This window comes from Capricornis sumatraensis, chromosome 2, assembly GCF_032405125.1.
Source record: "Capricornis sumatraensis isolate serow.1 chromosome 2, serow.2, whole genome shotgun sequence".
In the NCBI taxonomy this organism is placed as follows: domain Eukaryota; kingdom Metazoa; phylum Chordata; class Mammalia; order Artiodactyla; family Bovidae; genus Capricornis; species Capricornis sumatraensis.
Window position 1 is genome coordinate 129239867 of NC_091070.1, and position 18967 is coordinate 129258833.

At 49.6% G+C, this 18967-nt stretch overlaps 1 protein-coding gene across 2 annotated transcripts in view; it reads left to right on the forward strand.

Moving 5' to 3' along the window:
* The first annotated feature begins 9347 nt into the window (after positions 1 to 9347).
* Positions 9348 to 18967, forward strand: part of NGF (nerve growth factor) — a 55919-nt gene continuing 46299 nt past the window's right edge. Inside the window, exon 1 of one of the 2 annotated variants that reach the window (XM_068965172.1) lies at positions 9348 to 9417. The gene's annotated coding sequence lies outside the window, so the exon portion shown is untranslated. Of the gene's footprint in view, positions 9418 to 9560; positions 9571 to 18967 lie in introns of those variants that run through there. The other variant, XM_068965173.1, reaches the window with a different exon arrangement.

The following is an 18967-nucleotide window of genomic DNA, read 5'->3' on the forward strand; positions in this document are numbered from 1 at the left end:
GTGCAAAGGCCCAGAGAATCATGACCCATGGACGCCTATACAATATCTCCATGAACAAATATGAAATTATTTCAGCTCCCCCCACCCCAGATCCTGGGTTCCCTCAAGTATCCCCTTCACCCAATTTACAAGTTAGCTCTGCCATGTTCTGAGTCAGCTCTGTGGCCCACTAGAATGCAGCTACCCCTGAGAGAACCAATGGATTTGAGTCCATTTCAGCTCAGGGCTGGTGATGGTCCCAGGCCATTTCCTGAGAGTATAAATGGATACCTAAGGGTGATTGCTGGTTCCCCAAAGGGAGGCAGGTTTTGCCAGGCTCACAGTCGGGCAAACGTGAAGTCCTGCTGCCGCCAAGACTCTTGTCATAAAGGTGCGACCAGCAAGGGTGATGTGTGTGCCCACCTGCTGCATCTCAGCATCACAACAGGAACTCCCTGTCACTCCCACACTGCCACTCACTTACCAGGGATACAGCCCGGGACTGAGTGGGCTAAGGGAGCATGACCAGGGCTACGATGAAATTAGACTGGTAAATGAGCCAGCACACCTGAGTGGTCTACAGTGTTCTTAGCTTCTACCAGACTGACAAAAATGATTTTAAGTACTTAAGTTTTGTTTTCTTTAAGGATTTTCCAAAATACTAGTCAGTAAGGTGCAATGGATTACTCCAGTACTTAGGCCACCTGAAGTGAACAGCCGACTCAGTGGAAAAGACTCTGATGCAGGGAAAACTGAAAGCCAAAGGAGAAGAGGGCGGCTGAGGATGAGGTGGTTGGATAGCATTACTGATTCAATGCACTTGAACTTGGGCAAATTCCAGGAGATGGTGAGGGACAGGGGCCCGGTGTGCAGTAGTCCATGGGGTCACAAAGAGTCACGAAGTCACATGACTTAGTGACTGAACAACAAAAAGGTGCAAGGCGGAGGGCGTGGATTTTGGAGCCCACAAACTAGGTGTGTGACCTCAATCTGGTTATTTAAACTCTCTGAATTTCAACTGATTCCTTCACTAATATGCATTTGTTGAGGCTCTGCTATACTCTAGGTGTTATGCGGAGTACTGGGCCGACAGTCCCTAAGATTTTATAGTTTAGTGGGGATGGTAGACTACTGCCTATTGTGTGACTCTAACAAGGAAGGGCACATATACTTTCTTCTGCACTCCCAGTATTCGACTTCTCCCTGTTCTTCCAGAGGCAAGTGGTTTTCATAGGAGACTTTTGGGATTGTTGCAGCCAGGATGCAAAGAGAAAGAAAAAACCAACATTCAGCTTTCCATCCAGAACAGGATTTTTGAGTCCACAGCAAGACAATGGTTTTGAAAGCCAAGCATTCTCAGAATCAAAAAGGAGGGGTGGGGGAGCTTTCTGAATTCCTTAAGCTCCATTAAAATATCAAAAGCAGACTTGGAGCTCTTGATCAGAGTCTCAGTATAGGCCTAAGGTGGGGAGAGCTCTGGAGAGGAGACTGGCTGAGAGAAGGAGGACAAAGCTTTTGCCTTCAGGCCAGCAGAGGAGAGTGGGCAGGGCAAAGACAGGCCAGACAGGAGACCACTGGCCAGGGTCCTCATTTTCCCTTCTTCTTGGGCCTACCCCAAAGGGTAGGATGAGCATTACAGAAAGGGGCAGGAGAGAATCAGAGAGTACTGGAGCATGCGCCTCCTTCCCTGGGTTCAGGCCTCTGAGAGATGCCCCGGGTTTGTTTTGGGGCCAAAACAGCAGAGAGTATGACATTGGGGGTGGAGGGTCCTCAGTAGAGACTTTGAGACAATGCCTCTGGCTCCCTTCAGCCTGCGTGCAGTGTGCAGAGATGGCCACTTTCCTGACATCTTTCCTGACCTCCAGACTTCTGTGTTGTACATATGCCCCTAAATGTTCCACGGGTCCCCCCTTCCCCAAATCCTATACTGAAGATCTCAGCTTCCTAGCCCACCCACAGGCTCCAAGACTGACACCATTGCTATAGTTGGCAGAAACATTTATTTGGCCAGGCAAATTGGGAAGCCAGGGGACATCCAGGAGACCCCTTTCTCTCCCTTATCCCCTCATCCAACCACTCCCACATCCTGGCAACCTTACTTTTACATTTCTTTTGAGCGTGTCTCCTCTCTACCCTTAGTTCCTAGTAACAGCTTAGGGCATCATTGTCATTGTTCACTTGTATGTGAACTTTATGTTTCCCTCCAAGGAGAGCAAACTGGGAGGAGAGAGTGGAAGACATCGGAGCATCAGGGTAACACTGCGTGGGTAGCACAAGGCACTGGTGCTGCACACACATTGGGTGCCCCCCAAGATGCCCCCCGTGCCTCAGATCTCACCATCCAGGTGCATCTGATGGCCGTTCTTCTACAAGCACCTGGGGGCTTTCTCTGGCTGCAGAAGCATGTTCAGATGAGAACAAGAGGCAGACTACTAGTGGTGGGGGACTATTCTCCCCTCTCCCCAAATAGCCTTCAAACAACTTCCAATAGGGCTTGGAGGGTAAACACCCTAGCTCCTTCCCTCCTCATGAGAGATGACATTGAGGGATGACCGTCTTGCTTGAGAATGACTATACCCCCCGGGTGATCCACACCCTCCTTGACCTCACCTGTGACTCCTCCGGCTTCATCTCCTGCCACTTTGTGCCCCGTTCATTCTGAAATGGCTGCAGTGTCCTGGACGTAACACACTGTTCCTGCACACCTTAGTTCAAGTTTTCCCTCTGTCTGCAATGAGATGTTTCCCAACATTCTTCCCTAGCTCTTACTCATGACTCAGCTCTAAGTTCATTTACATATAGTTAGGCATAAGAGTCGGACAGGACTGAGCGACTTCACTTTCACTTTTCCCTTTCATGCATTGGAGAGGGAAATGGCAACCCACTCCAGTATTCTTGCCTGGAGAATCCCAGGGACGGGGGAGCCTGGTGGGCTGCCATCTATGGGGTCGCACAGAGTCGGATACAACTGAAGCGACTTGCAGCAGCAGCAGCAGCAGCAGGCATTTGCCATGTGCAATACAGAGTGCCTCAGAAGTACCTAGGAAGGGCACTCAGTCTTTGCTTAGGGGGTCAAGGAAAGCACCCCATTAGAAGTATCGTCTAAGATTCCAAGAGGTGACTCTCAAAGGAATAGAAAGGGGCAAGATGGAACTGGGGGAGTGATGGTTTTTGAAGCACTGAAAAAGGAATGTGGGGCCCGGAGATGCCAGCCCAGCTTATTAAATGAACTGAAAAAAAGTTCGCCGAGGCTGGAGCTGTAGGAAAGAAAAGGAAGCTGCAGGAGGGGGAGATGAAGAGGCGTGAGACGCCGGATGACACAGGGCTTTAAGGAACAGAGAATTTATGTTACTGCAATGGATGATAATGAAGAGACTCTGAAGCTCCTAGTGGGTCAAATGCCTCATTCCCAGAGCTTCCATATTTTCCCTGGGCTGTATCTTATCAGTTTACACATCTGCTTTCCCATAGGATAACAAGTTTCTATGCGGCAGGAAACACTTCTCCTTGACCTCTGTTTTCTTGTCCCTAACACAGATCCTGCCCCAGAACAGGACTGTAATAAGGGCACTGAGTTGGGCCACTGAGGTGACAGAGAGCCACCCAGCCCAGACTCCTCCACAGGAGCACTACAAAAAAGGCGTGAGGTCCCAGCCTGTGCCTTAGCATCACGGATCCTGTCAACATGGCACCACGTGGCAGGAAAGAGCAGCCGTAACGCTCTACAGACAGACTCTGGGGGGTGCTACCCCAGAGTGTCTCTGTGGTGATCCCAACAGAAATGCCTGACAGCCGGGCTGGTGGGAACTGAAGACTGAAGACCTGGGTGCAGACTTCAGGGCAGCAGCAGTGGTGTGGGGGCCCCTGAGGAGCACTGAGGACCCACCGTCGTGGCTGGGGAGCGGGAGAGCCTCAGAGGGGTCTGAACACAACACCCGCGAGGATGAGATCTGGGTGGTCTGTGTGGTGGCCATCAGGTCACTGAAAGCCTTTCTGGGGACAGAGCTGGACTATTCTGGGAAGTTGGAGTCTCACAGCTGTTTGCTTCAGGAGAGCAGAGGGGAGACTCCAGTCCCCTAGGAGACTCGCGCGACCTGCACCTAAAGAGGTCACTGCCTGTTTCATCGTGGCTGATTTCTGTGTCTGTCTCACGCTCCTTTCCAAATCAGGCTCAACCAAGTCACAATTTTATTTTTATGAGCCTGGAATATAATGTATATTAATTAACTATTTAATAAGGGCTTCCCTAGTGGCTTAGTGGTAAAGAATCCACCTGCCAATGCAGGAGATGTGGGTTTGATCCCTGGATTGAAAAGATCCCCTGGAGAAGGAAATGGCAACCCACTCAAGCATTCTTGCCTGGGAAATTTCATGGACAGAGGAGCCTGCGGGGCTGCAGTCCGTGGTGTCTCAAAGAGTCAGATGCGACTTAGACACGACTGAACAGCAACAACACAAGTGGGTGAAACAACTTATTAGCATTAAAGTTTCATACAACTAGAGGCTATTTTGTTTACTTGCTTAATCTCTGGCCCCTAAAACAGGACTGGCCCATCGTAGGTGTTCAGAAATTACTTATTTAATATATTTAACTCTATAACTACAAGTTATTATACTTATGTCTCAAAGGGGATAGATCTTTCTCCCAAGGTTCATTTCTCCCCACCTTAGAGAAATGAAATCTTCCCTGTTGCAAGCTGGTGGCTTTCCTGGGCTGCGGTGCCCCCAGTGGAGAAGAGCTGAACTGCTCTGAGTCCAGCTAGGCTCTCTTGACTGGTTCCAAGGATGAGATCCGCAGGGTTGCTGCAGCTTGAGTTAAGGACAAAGACTTTGGGTGGACGTGCTGAGGGGGATGGGGGGATGGCAGCAGGGCCCTTGCCGGTGTCAGTATATATGGTCTAAAATAAGAACCCGGGGAGCACCTGGCACATAGCGACACTCAATGTCAATGACTAAGGGGCATGTGTGAGAGGTCAGAGTTGAAGCAGGGGGTGGAATCATAAAACAAGGAGAGGACACCTGCAAGAATGAGCATGGCAAAGAAAATAAAGTCATGGACTAAGCCTTGGGAGGCAAGTTACATTCCGAGGGCAGACAGAGAAATTAGAGAGCTAGATGGCAAGCCAGGATGTAGTCACAAGAGCCTGGAAAAGAAAATGTGAGATGCTGGAGGTCATTGGAGAAGAAGCCAAGGGCTGGCATAGTCTGCTGAACCTGGCCAAAAGGAGGAAGAGGCACGGTGTTTAACAGCAAGAGCACCACAGGCTTGGGTCACATCTCTGCTCAGCTATTAACTTAGGCAGAGCAAGAGAATTACCTCCTAGGTCTTCAGCTTCCTTATCTACAAATGGATGATGGCTACTGATCGGGCCTGGGTCCAAGCCTGAAATGAGGATGTGCTCAATAAATGCTGCCAACATAATATTGGTGGCGGGGTGCTTATTGCAACTGTGACCTTGAAAGAGACAATTATCAGTTCAGCAGGGGGAAGGGAAAGGGAAGAAGATGGGAACCAGACTGCAGGGAGTTAAGGGGAGCCAAGGAAATGGTGAGTGTCAATGACTCTGCTGAGGAATTTGGTAGTAAAAGGAAGTTGAGAAATCCAGTGATTCTGCTGCAGAAGGGCCAGTTGTTTCTTTAAAAGAGAAAAGGCAAGTGAGTGCTCACAAGGAAAAGGGAAGAGACCTTGGAGATGGAGAAAGTGAAGAGATCAGAGAGGAAGAAAGGAGATATCAAAGAAGAGGTGGACACAGTCCTCCAGAGGAGATAGGGGAGCCCCCCAGCTGCAACGTTCTCTGCTCCCTTATCAGCCTCCCGCTCCACCCAGGGTCGGGAGGTCTTTTCCTCAGCCAGAAAGTGTGATATCAAGAAGACTTGCCTAGAAGTCAAGAGACCTGAGTTCTGGTCCTGCCCCTGGTTGTCTGTACTTGGTCTGCACCCTTGTTCTGCAACGTGTCCTCCTCCTACATAAGTGAGTTGGCTGGAGCAATCATCTCCTCTCCTGCATAAGCGAGGTGGCTGGAGCGATCATCTCCGTGCTTCTATAACTGTGTCATCTCACTCAGCATTATGAGATGTTTCCTCTTCTGTAGTGTTTCTGCACTCTGATCAGCAGGAAGGAAAAAAAAAATCTTTGAACTGAAGCTATCACTTCCTCCAGCAATTGGGACAATATTTCCGTTTCACACGTACTGAGAGCAGATCCGGTGATTCCATCAGTGCCGATAGATCACTGCTGAGCCTCCTGGTGTTTTAAATAGCATATGCACTTGGTCCTGGCCTTCTGGAATGAAGCAAGGGAGAGACAGGAGCTTTGTGCTAGGCTGAGTGTTGCTGTTGACAAGGCACTCGATGGCTGCAGGCTTCTGCATCCTCAGAAATAACAACAATTACTGCGCACTCCACAATCTGTCCTCCGAGGCAGCAAATGCATCAGCTGCTGGTTATTTTGATACCCTGGATAAAAAGCTTTCGAGAAAATCTAGTACAGAAAACATTCTTATCCTCTGCTTGTCTGCACCATTCCTTCTGCCTGCTGCCCTCTCAGCTGTTTGGATTCCTATAAATGTAGCTGGTCCAGGCTTCAAGGTCCTCGTTTCAGTGGCCAAGAGGAAGTCGTTTCTGTTTGGATCCTCCTGAAAGTGGAAGAAGCAAGAGAAGAGACATCTGGGTATGTGTCTGTGTGCCAAGGCCGGTCTGACCTGGAATCTGCTGGGAACCAGTGTGGATGCTCTGACAGCCGCGAATGCCTATAGCATTGTAGGCTTCAGAAAGCATTCACTGAACACCTACTGTGTGCCAGGCCTGGTGCTAGGACCAGGAGAGACGGTGATGAGCACAGCCAGGATCTAATAACCAGCCGCCACAAGAACATGAGCTCTTTGATCAGGTACCATGGTCATCTCACAGACTTGCACAAAGTTGTTCAGCCGCTAAATTGTGTCTGACTCTTTTGTGACCCCATGGACTGTAGTCTGCTAGTCTCCTCTGTCCATGGGATTTCCCAGGCAAGAATACCAGAGCGGGTTGCCATTCCCTCCTCCAGGGGGTCTTCCTGACTCAGGGATCAAACCTGAATCTCCTACTTGGCAGGCGAATTTTTTGCCACTGAACTACCTGGGAAGCCCCTGGCACATTGTGGGTGCTCAATGATCAATCTCTGGAATGTGTGTTTGTTATTTACATGTTATAATTTACTCAAGATCCTTAAAACTCAGGGACATTCAGGGACGGAAAGGAGTGCTTATTAAACCAACATGTGCCATCAGAATATGATCAACAATTTGGGGAATGGGGTATCCAGGCTTGTATCCTGTTTACTTTTAAATCTCCGTCTTTACATTCTACATAAAAAAGAACCACAAGTGCCCCCAAAACCTTTTATCCTTCTGGGTGATAACACGAGGACACATACAAAAGGTCTGCATTCAACAACCAAATACTCTGTTATTCTAAAAATTTCAACTTCATCCCTGAATTCTTGGGCAGCGATTATGTAAGGCTTAGGGCTGGTGCTTTCAAACAAGTTTATACATGACATGATTGATGAACGAATTTGTCCTATTGTCTGGAAATTCCTTTGTTTAACTGACTGGTACATTACCTAATGGATCACCCTACTCTGATGCCATGTCTACAGAAAGGGCCATTCATGGTGGCTCTGGTCACTTACACTCACCTCCTAGGTGTGTTCCTCTAGTTTGTATCTGAACAACTGAAGTGGATAAGCCTTTGCTGGGAAATAACGAGGTCATATCAAAGCTGAAGCTCCCTTCCAAGTCTGAGGCTTTCTTCCTACCTCATCCCTCTCAGGTAAATGGGTAAACCTAGGTATGGGGGCAAAGACAAAAACAGAAGGAAGTGGTAACCTCAGATCAATCTGTGTCAAGTGCCAAAGCAGAGCCTCCCCTTGTTCAAGTGCCCTCCACTGGGGAAACAAGGGCCACCTCTGTACTCAGAGCAGGAATCCCTATGCCTCACTAAGTCTGGCCCCCGTGGGTGACCTTCACATTGATTGCGGTGGCATGGCTTCACCCATACAGGGAGACTCTGTCTCTCCCTCTCTCTCTCTCCTCACATGCCCTTGTGGTATCAGGTAGAGTAGGGGTTCAGCATTCAATTTGCTCAAGGAAGAACTGAAGAAACACGTCTACAAGCTCAACACCAGAGGGGTTGGTGGAATGAATTTCCAAAGACACATGAATCCCCCAGAACACTATTACAATTAATGATGCACATTTAGTGGAAATCTGACTTTGGGGGTATTTCTGCCTTGCCAGTATGGGTCATGGGTCAGACATGCTTCCCCCGTCAAGCTCTGACTGCACAGAACCCAAGAAATCTTGGAGGGTGATCCAGGAGATCCCATCCCACAGAAAGCACAGATGGTGGAGGAAAAGAAGAATTTGGGTAAGGCTTGGGGTGGGGTGGAAGGCTGTCTTCCTAGGTCAGTTTAGAGTCACAGAACTCATGCAACATTGATGAAAGCTGCGCACCCTCTATCCAGAAAAATGCAGGCATCACACACAGACCAACATGACTACTTCAGAAGGATCGATCCGGCTTCCCTGGTGGTGCAGAGGTTAAAGCATCTGCCTGCAATGTGGGAGACCTGGGTTCGATCCTTGGGTCGGGAAGATCCCCTGGAGAAGGAAATGGCAACCCACTTCAGTATTCTCCCATGGACGGAGGAGCTTGGCGGGCTACAGTCCACAGGTCGCAAAGAGTTGGACACGACTGAGCCACTTCACTTCACTTCAGAAGGATCAGGGACTCCAGGAAGGAAGTTTCCTGAGTCCGGGCCTTAAGTGAAGGCTCTGATTCTAGGTCCTGATGCCTAAGTGGTCTGCACCTTTTTTCTACAGAGGACTTGCCCTTGCCCCCAAGGGTCTTCTAGGGGGATACGGTTCTCAGGGCCACGGCCCTCCCTCGTGTCAGAGAAGCCTCTGCACCTTCATCTTGCAGAGCTCCCCTGGGTGCGCTTTTTCTCCCAGGGTGACAGGAGGCGTCCCGGGAGAAAGGGGTCTCTGGACTTGTCTCTTGTGGCTGCCAGGAGCAGAAGGAGCAGAAGCCTAGGGCAGGGAAGGTGACGTCCGACGGGGACGGACACTCCCGCCGGGCTCCAGGCGCTGGCTGCAGCCAACGCTGAAGGAAAGCGTGGGGAGGTGGGGGGGTGCGTGGTCAGCAGGGCAAATCCACCCACCCCGAGCCTGTCGGCCCGTGGGCGTCGGCAACCAGTACCCAGCCTGGTGTCTCAGAAAATCCCCAGCCAGCCGGGTTCTGCGCGCGGCCCCTCCAACCGCGTGCGCTTCCTTTTGACCTCTGGAGGGTTGAACCCCTCCCAGGCCGGGTCCAGTCAGCCTTCCCGGGGCAAGATCGACCAACCTCTCTCGTCCCCAGGAGCCCCCGCTGGTGGGCACCTCCGCCTGGCCAGAGCAGGTGCGGGACTGGGGCCGGGGAGGGTTGGAGTCGGGGAAAGGATTTGGAGTGGGTGACTCAGGGAGGAGGGGCTAAGAATTCAAGCAGCCTGTGTTGAGCAGCTCGGCGCTCCGGCACAGCAGAGAGCGCTGGGAGCCGGAGGGGAGCGCAGCGGTGAGTCAGGCTGCCCCGAGCTCAGCCCGAGAGGGGTGCAGCGCGGGCACGGGCGCGGGCCGGTGTGGCTAGGCTCCAGGGGGAGGGTATGCAGGGATCGCGGTCTGGCGAGATCTCCGGGCACCACCGCCCCAGAGGTCCCGCGGGCTGAAGTGCGGCGGTGAGAGGAGCGTCCCGAGTGGGTGCGGGAGCGCGGGAGCCTCTGCTGGCGGGCGAGTCGTGGGGAGTAGCGCTCTATCAGGTCGTGGAGTTCCCGATCTCCCGATGGATGGTCGGAAGTCCGGGAGACAACCCGGGCGCCTGCAGTCGCGGCACCACGGTGCCAGAGGCTAGCTCGAGGGTTAGAAGGGGGACAGCGCGCAAGCGAGGGAGAGTAAAGGAGCGGGGCGAGAGGGATGCGCGGGCTGTGAGCGCTCCGGGACAGCAAGAGTGGTGGTCTGCACCGCGGAGGGCGAATGCGCGGCGAGCGCGGGCTGCGGTGTGCGCCCAGTCTCGCGTGGGCTACGCTGCCCCCGGGACGCTGCTCCCAGGTATCGGGACGAACCCGGCAGGGGGTTCTGGACCTGGTGCAGCGAGTGGAGCCAGGGTCGCTGGAGGGTTGGGAGTCCTGAGTGATGGCCCCAGGGGATGATAGAGGAAGCCTGCTGATCAGCCTCCATGGAAGGTCCTGCTACGTGGGTCACACGCCTCACCTCCAGCTGTCTGTTGCCAGGTGTAGAAGTTGGCATGAAGGGGTGGGGCGGGCAGCGCCTTAGGTCCAGGCGGCAAAGACCCGGAGGAGGGAGAGACAGGACTTGGGGTCAAGGAGCGGCATCTTTGAGCAATCATAAACAAGCGGCTTCACTCAGATTACAACTCTCCTTTTGCTTTCAAAAAAAAAAAAAAATTCTGAGATTCTCATGGAAGGTGTTTTCTGCTTGAACTTTCTCTTCTCTAGTGACTTGAGAGATTAAAAAAGAGCGTGCTTGCTAGGCTGGTTTTTCCAAGTTGTTCCAGGTTGGAAGTTGTAACAGTTTGTCGGATAATTTATGGGTGTTTCATGCATTAAAGTGTATTACCGCAAAGCCTTTGGGTGCTATGGGTATTAAGGAAAACTTAGTGCACGTTCCCAGCTGGAAACCAAAATAGGACTCTCCTGGGTATCTCTGCCCCCTCTGTCATCTGAGGCCAATGGAAATCCTGGAGAAAAGGCACTTGATTAATTGTTCTGGCTCCATCCTCTGGGCGCACCCACTGCAGTGCCAACCGCCCCCACCCCGTTCCCCACACATGCATGGCCAGCTGCATTCTTAAATTCAGAAAGGGCAGTGGCAGACCCACCAGTATCTTCTCTCCAGGGTCTTCAGACTCTTGAAGCTGTCACTTAAGTCTGCCGGAGGGGACTGTTTCTCCTTTTCAGTGTGGTGCAGAAGGACAACAGCCGCTGGGCCCTGCCAGCCCTTCTTGCGCAGTGTTTGCTATTTCCTATCCAATGTCTGAAACTTTCCCCTTCTGAAGACCCACTGAACAAGGACTCCATTCGGTCAGGAAGGGTCTCTTTTGTGGAGAAGTCATAGGTCAGCCTGGCAACCCGAATGTCAATCCACCATGGTCAGTGTTCCCGGACACTGAGGTAACTGAGGACTGGGGTTGGCGAGTGAGAGTGGTCTGGGGTCTGAGGCTGGCCCTGCTGGTGTTGACTCAGAGAGGAAATGAATGTTCCTCAGACTCTGGTCCTTGAAGGGGGTTGGGATTAACATCACATGCCACCAAAATCCTCCCCCAGGCTTTTGCCAATGTTTTTGTGCAGGTAGGGAAAAAGGGCAACCTTCAAGGGAAAAGTGTTAGGAGGCACCAAGGGAAATGGGGAACCACGGTCTCGGGGACTGGGGACACATGTATTGATAGGACTGTAGAAGCATCTCAGAGGATTTTATAGCAGCTGCTAGTGCCATGCCATCCCTGGACAGCCATCTCACCCTAAAACTCCCCAGACCCACGAGAGAATTGGAAAATTGGCTCCACTCGGGGCAGCCATCCTAGTACTAGGGACTTCCCATATCCTTAACCTTTGTCCACAAGTGGGGTTCTTACCTTCTCCTACTTCCCACCACAGATCTCCTCAACCTGGAGGGGCAGAAGGAGCAGGGAATGAGGCTTCACATGCTCCTCTTCCAGAGAAAAATCTGCGCAGTGTCCAGGAAGGGGGCCCCAGCTGCCGACATCAGCAGGGAGGGTAGGGCACGGCAGGGCAGGGCTGGAGCCTGAGGGAAGTTTCTCATCATTGCTGAGATTAAACTGATGAGAAAATCACACAACTTTCCTTTTAAATGAGTGCTGAGCACTTCGGCTGTACATTCATGGAGTGCCTTATTTCAGTGGCAACTCCACTGGAGCCACAGAAAATGACACTCTGCCCTTAGCAGGCGGTGGAAGGCTTGCTGAGGACTCATGTAAAGTCTGGATATCTATGAGCAAACAACCCACGTTCCCAGAGGGTTTCTGTTTCTTTGACTGGCACCTCTGAACTTGCAAACCATCAACTAAACTGTCAGCTCCTAGGCTCAGCCAGTCCTGAGAAATCAACTCTGGGCCAGTTTCACAGAACAGCCTTCTGTGGCCTCTAGCAAGTAAAGGAAGAGGGAAAGACCCTTCCCCAACCCATTGCCAGGGACTTTGCTTCCTGACAGTGGGGAGATGGTTAACATCCAATCTCCAAATAGTAACAAAATCGAGATGGCCCTGAGGCAGAAACGCAGCTGGAGAAGCTGAGGCTTTGTGGTCATTGACCTTTCGGCTGGTTATGCATAGGGATGGAATTGTCCTATTTAAGCCAAGATGATAGACCTTGAGCCACAAAATTTAGCCAAGACCAGAACAGTGAAATCACATAATAGAAAAAAATCTTATGCTTCATGAGTTTTTCATTACTCTTCTATGGGTTGGTTACCTTACCCGTTTTGGAGGAATTCCTAGAGGTTGTTTGCCTCAAGAGAAATTATACTGAAATGATCTCTTAATATTTCTCTCCTGTATTTTGGGTAAACTTCTTGTGGTAGTTTTTGAGTTGTAAGACAGAAGGGAAAATAACTTTGTGATCTTGAGCGAGTCACTAAACTTCGCAGCCTTCACTTTCCCAATCTATGGGAGAAGGGTAGTGTATTAACAGTGTTTCTCAATGGGGCTGTTGGCATTTGGAGAAGATTCTTGGTTAAGGGTGACTTATTTCTGTAATGCTGGAAGTTGAGTATTCCTGCCCCACCTGCCAAAATGACAGAAATGGTGACAACCCAAAATCCCCTCTCCCCCATGGAAGGCTAAATGCTTATTAAAAGGGAAATAGTGCTCCCAGTTGAGAACTCTGTTGGCAATTACCAATAAGGACCTTTCTTTCAGGCTTTATGGTCGGGCCATCTTCTACTTAATCACTGAATTGGGGCTTCAGAGATCCAGCCCTGGGCTTCATCCTCCAAGAGCCAGTGTATCAGGGTTCAGGAAACTCAGTGCTGTGGTCCTGCCAGGCATCATCCTTTGCTTTTGTCAGTGGAGTGTGACTACAAATGGCCCACATGAAAAGAAAACCAGAAAGAGTTGGGGGGAAGGGACCGGTGGTATTAGAGCATGGCGGCTTCCTTCTCTGCCATATGCCATTAAAAATACCAGCAGCCTGCCTGCCCCAGGTGTCCACAGCACTGGGAGGAAATCCTTCTCTCCTTTACTAAATGGATCACACTGTAGCACCAGGAGGTCGCTTCTCTGCATGAGAGAGCGAGGAAGCAGAGCCCTCCCCAGCACTGACAACACTTAATACAACGTGGGCACATGTTGATATCAAATTAATACAACCGTGCCCAAGCTGTGAGAGTAAATGGGAATCAATAACGTGACATTTAATTGAAAAAGTAAGCTAGCAATGTACACTGGAGGGATGGTGCGTATAGCACTGGGCTTATTCTCACTTATCCTTACCTCTGCCACAAGGTCTCACTGGATGACAAGAAATAGGGCCATTTGGGTTATTCATAGTGTAAAGGGCTAAAATGAATAATTTCTTTGGAGGCTTTTATTGCTTGCTACCACTCCCAAACCCCTGGAGTAGGGAATGGCAACCCATTCCAGTATTCTTGTCCTGGGAAATCCCATGGACAGAGGAACCTGGTGGGCTACAGTCCATGAGGTTGCAAAAGAGTTGGATACGACTTGTGACTAAACAACAGCAACACCCCCAAGTTGCTGAAGAGGGAAAGCTACCAAAGAAGTAGAACTGGCAGGGTTCGTAGTTGATTCCTAATGAGGATGCAAAAAGAAGAAAAGGACATCAGAGATGTAAGGAGATTCCCAGATGAGACTGAGACTGGTCTGGTGATGCAATCTGTCAAGTAGGACTAGCAACAATGCTTTTTGAATTGCCCAAGCTTGGCCAACCTCTTTCACACACGGAAAATCTTTTTATTAGTAGTAGTATTAGTCAGTCAGACAGTCAGGGTTTCCCTGAAAATTCCCCACTGGGGTAAGCAGATGGAGAGGTTTTGGCACTGCCTGCGGTGGCCTCTGCAGGTGGAGAGCTCTGCAAGTGGAATGATCTGGCTCTGAAGTCAGTGAGGATGAACAGCCCAGGCTTCCCCCAGAAGCTGTTCCATACTAAGGGCAGTTAAAATCCACTGCTACAGAATAGGCTCCCAGTAACCACAAAGTATGTGCTACTTGGTACACAGATGGGCTGATTTTCCCATTTCCTTTGGCTGTCCCCCCAGTAGCCAGGTTGGTGGAATATATCATCTGTCTGAACACCACACACATTCCCAAGTGAGCCCATGGAGGGCTGCCTGCTGGAAACCATGAGAGCTCAGCCCAGGTCCAGAGAGGGAGGTACTGTCTAAGTCCCTAGTCACTGTGGATCTGGCGTGGGGTTAAAGTGACTTGCATTTCTCACTTGTCCAGTCTAGTGAAACGCCAGCCTGTGTTTGGACCCGAGCAGACCTGGCTTGGGAAAGATCCCCTGGAGAAGCGCACAGCAACCCATTCTAGTATTTTTGCCTGGAGAATCCCCACGGGCAGAGGAGGCAGGCTACAGTCCTTGGGGACTCAAAGAGTCAGACATGACTGAGCGACTAAGCACAGCCCAGCACAGACCTGGCTTGGGGGTTAGCATGCTAGGGTGCCATCTCATCCTTGTCAATAACCAGGTACTGAGCCTCCATGCTGTAAGGGAGATGCTGAGGCAGGCAGACTCCCTTTGGACTGTTCAAAAGAAGGAGCAGTCATGCTCCTGAAGGCTGCTGGACTAAGGAAGCAGGGAGGAGGGAGATGAGCACCAGGAAAGTAGGAGGAGGGAGATGAGCACCAGGAAAGCAGAGGCAGGAGGGCGTCTCTTGTACCTGGTGTTCCTCTTCTGGGAAACAGAGGTAACAGTAGGACCTGCTCTGTTGGGCTGGGCACCTCAAGCGGGGTGACATTGGTGGGATACCAGCACAGGCCTGGCACACAGTTGAGCAGGCACTCAACAAACACGAATTCTTTTCTGTCGTTCTCTCCCTCAGTGGTACTGATCTGAGGTATGCTTTTCACTTTTTTTATGCCTCTGTATGTGTAAAGCTTTGCTGCCCTGGGAGAAGAAATCTTTCTGGAAGCATCGAATCTTCTCTAGGAATTTACCCACCTTCATTTTGACTTTCTGTAATTAACATTCTCATTGGGAGAGAATTTTAACCAAACGTTTCATCTTCTGAACTACCTCAGCCTCATAATATCAGAGTGAAAGGAAACTCAGAGATATTCTCCTGTGATTTTCTTTCAGAGGCAAACTTCTCAGACTTGTATCTCAGAGATGTTATGTAATGCTCTCTAAATAAGGCATTTCTTGAGAATGGCCATTTGTACTGGCAGCTTTAAGAATGTTTTGGTTCCTTACCCCACATAACAACTTCTCCCTCCAACAACTCATTTCCTTAGGATTTTATGTGTCTTATCAAGTTCACAAGAGAAGGAAGAGGAGGAAGTGAAATTTTCTATGTCAGCCGGGCATTCATGCTCTCCCACCCCAAGGGTCAGTGGCTGGGCAGCTGTTGCTAAATAGCATATAACCTGTGGTTAAAGGGGAAACAGTCCCCAGCCTGGGAAGGCAACATCAGGCCATGGATGGATCTGCCTTCTTCCAATGAGCATCTTGATTAATATGCTAACCAAGGGCCTGGGCCCTGTGGAGAGTCATAATAAATATAAATTCTGCCCAAGGAGCTTGCTCTCAAATCAAAATATAAATGGCTTCAGAGGCTCATCAGATAATATAAATTAGGTAAGACTTAGGCTGGTGGGGGCTGCAGAGAACTAGAGAGGGTATGCCCCATCAGAAAAGGACATACAATCTGTTGCTTTGCAGGTTTGTAGACCCAATGTGACCAGATCTTCCAACTTTTCCAAGAATTCAAACTTTGTGCTTGAGTGTATAGATCCTTCACTTTTCAAAGCATTCATGCAGGTCAACAAAGCCTGCCTGCAGTTTCATCTTATTATCCAGATAGACACACTTGGAGAAATTGAGAGCAGTATCAAAATGGAAACTAGCTGAAGAAGTTCCATCAACTCTGAGAGGCCTGAATGACCAGTGTCCCCTAGGAAGGCTTCCTAGGAGAAAGGAATGTCCTGCAGGCAGGTAGGATTGTATAAAAGCAGCCCTGGCATAAAACAGAACCAGCTTCAGACCCAGTCTCTGTCTCTTATTGGCCCTGTAGCCACATAATGACTCTAAGCCTCAGTTTCCTCATCTGTAAAAGAGACTCATAATGCGAGTCTCAGGGGACAGTTGCGAGGGTGAGACGAAGGAGGGCTGGAAAGCCCTTACTTAATCCAGAGCTTGGAACATTGGCGGTGCCCAGTGAGGCTGAGTTCTGTCCTAATGGTGGGCAGGTGGGGCTTAGCCAGTCCAGAGGGCATGAAGGACGAGAAACATGAAGAAGGGCCATTCACTGAGCTTTGTGAACAGTGGCTTTCCGAGGACTTGGGCTTCAATTGCTTTTCCTGTCCCCAGAGAAGGACAGTGTTTGTAGGCTGTTTTTCTCCCCTCCTGCCCTCTTCCTGCTTCTCCCCAAGGCCCGAGACTGCGTTCCCGCTTGCTCTATCAGAATCCCACACTTTAAAAACCTGACCTGGGCCAACAGCAGAAAAACAGAACTCTACTCCATAAGAAGGAAAAGTACTCCGGGAGGCTGTATAGACACGCATGGCAAATATTCAAGGAATTCTTAGGAATAAAAAAAAAATTTATAAATCTGGATTTTTGCATGAGGCCATCACAGGAACATGTTTTCTCAATTAGCATGCACATTGTTTGGAGTGAAGTCACTGAGTCCACGGCTCCTCAGGCTGACTTGTGCTGAAGCCACCTGATCAGGACCTTACTTTCCATGATCGAAATCTGATTTGATCAACCCTGTCCCTGCCCCTAGCTGCTGAAACAAAATCACCCCAAATTTAAACCAGGGTGGAGACATGTGCACTCCACTGCAAAGCAATCAAATTTCAGATCCTGGGTGTACTCACCCAAAACTGAGGAAGACAACACTACTCTTGATGATGGGAGTGACAGTCTTCACAGACCCTGCGTTGTTCTTTTCCTTGGGCACTTATTGTTAGATGGTGGCTGTGCATGGTCCCGTCAGAGCAGATGTATCCTGTAAGTTCTGAAAGCAGAGAAAATAGTTTCTTTTGCGAAAGCATGCATCAATTGCTTAAAATATTACTAGTTGGTGCCTGAGATCAGCGATTATGTTTTCTGGATGGTTTCCTGGACTGAGTCTTTTCCAAGCGAACGGCTTTGTCAGATATTTGTAATTTCTGAAATATTTGATTAATGATGTCCCCTCACCAGAGGGATGGTCCAGGGTACATGATTAGCAGCTTGCTTCAGAAACAGAGATAGAGCCCAGCATCCAAAGGGATCAAGCAAGAAGCTGAAAAATTTTCAAACCCACTGTCATAGAATAAAGTAAGGGAAAATGGTTTTCAAACTACAGGTTGGGACCTATTAGGGAGATGAGAAATCAATTAAGTGGTACAACTTTTTTTTTTTTTTTTTTAAGAAAGAAATAGAGTAAAATTTTAAAAAATCAACATGCATTGCATGGAACAAAGGGAAATATGTGTGAAAACTTTGTTTTAATTGTATATATGTTTACACAATATGTGTGCACACTGGATCATGAAGGAAAATGTATTTTTTCACTATGAGTCATGGTTAAAAAAGTTGAAAAGCTCTTGGCACAGACAACAGCGTGGTTTAGAAAAGGGCATCGCTCTGAAGCCAGACAAGCTTGGGGTTAAGTCCCAGCTCTGTGATTCCTAGCTGTATGATCTTAGGGAATTTAAGTTCTCTAAGCATCGGTTTCCTCATTTGCAAGGTCAGACTAATTGCCTCCTCATAGGGCTATTGTGTAGATTAAACGACAGAGATGTATGAAGTGCTTGGTACTGGGTCTGCCGTCAAGGAGACTCAGTAAGCGAGAGGCACTTCAGGCATCAATGGCCTTCTCCTTTCCCCTCTGCCTACTCCTTCATCTTCTTCTTTTGGACTACTCCACCTCATTAGAGTGATGACCTCCCTAAATGTTTTTGTCCCTGAGATCTCTGGCCAGCCTAGCAAAGAAACAATAGCATGGTATGTTGTCTGTATCCCTACCTTTCTACCCTCTTTCTTCTTTCATGTTGGCAGAGGCATCTTTCTGTGATTCTGTTCCCTGGACATCATCATGACAGTAGTTGTCCCAAGGGCCCAAGACATCCCCCTCCCTGTCACTGAGAACCATCAGCGGGGTATCACAGCATCACAGCCTTGCCCGGCCTTGTGACCGGGACAAATTCTTTGGTCTTAATGTGGTGGTACAGTGACTCTGGAAGGAGCTTCTGTTCCCACAAATCACATCCTTTCCTTCTCAGTATATTTTTATAAGGACAACAGGGCTAAGATACTATTAAAATGTTGACATTGTCAAATTCTTAAGAAGTCCCTGCCCAGAGCAGGGAGCCTAACATTTTCTTGTGAGCGAGGCTCCAGGCTGCCCCAGTATGGAGGATTTCAATTTCTCTTCTGCTATAAACAGCTTACAGGCTCCTAGTGTGGGCCTTGGAGCTGACGGCTTCAGGTAAGCCAAACCCTAATCCTGACTCCAGCCCTCAACCTGGCCCAGTCTGTCACTGACCCCAGACCTCCCCTCTCCAGCTGAGGGCTCGCGGAAGAATGACCCACACCAGGGGCCACAAAGGTGACATGGCCCCATTTTCTTGAGAGCCTGGCTAATGCAGTCCCCTGAGGACAGATCAGCCATGACAAACTGCCGCCTCTTTGTTCAGGCGGAAACTTCACCTTCTCCCTCTTGTGTTCCCCGTGCTCCCCTGGGGCTCATTCCAGTGCTCTCTTTGTAAA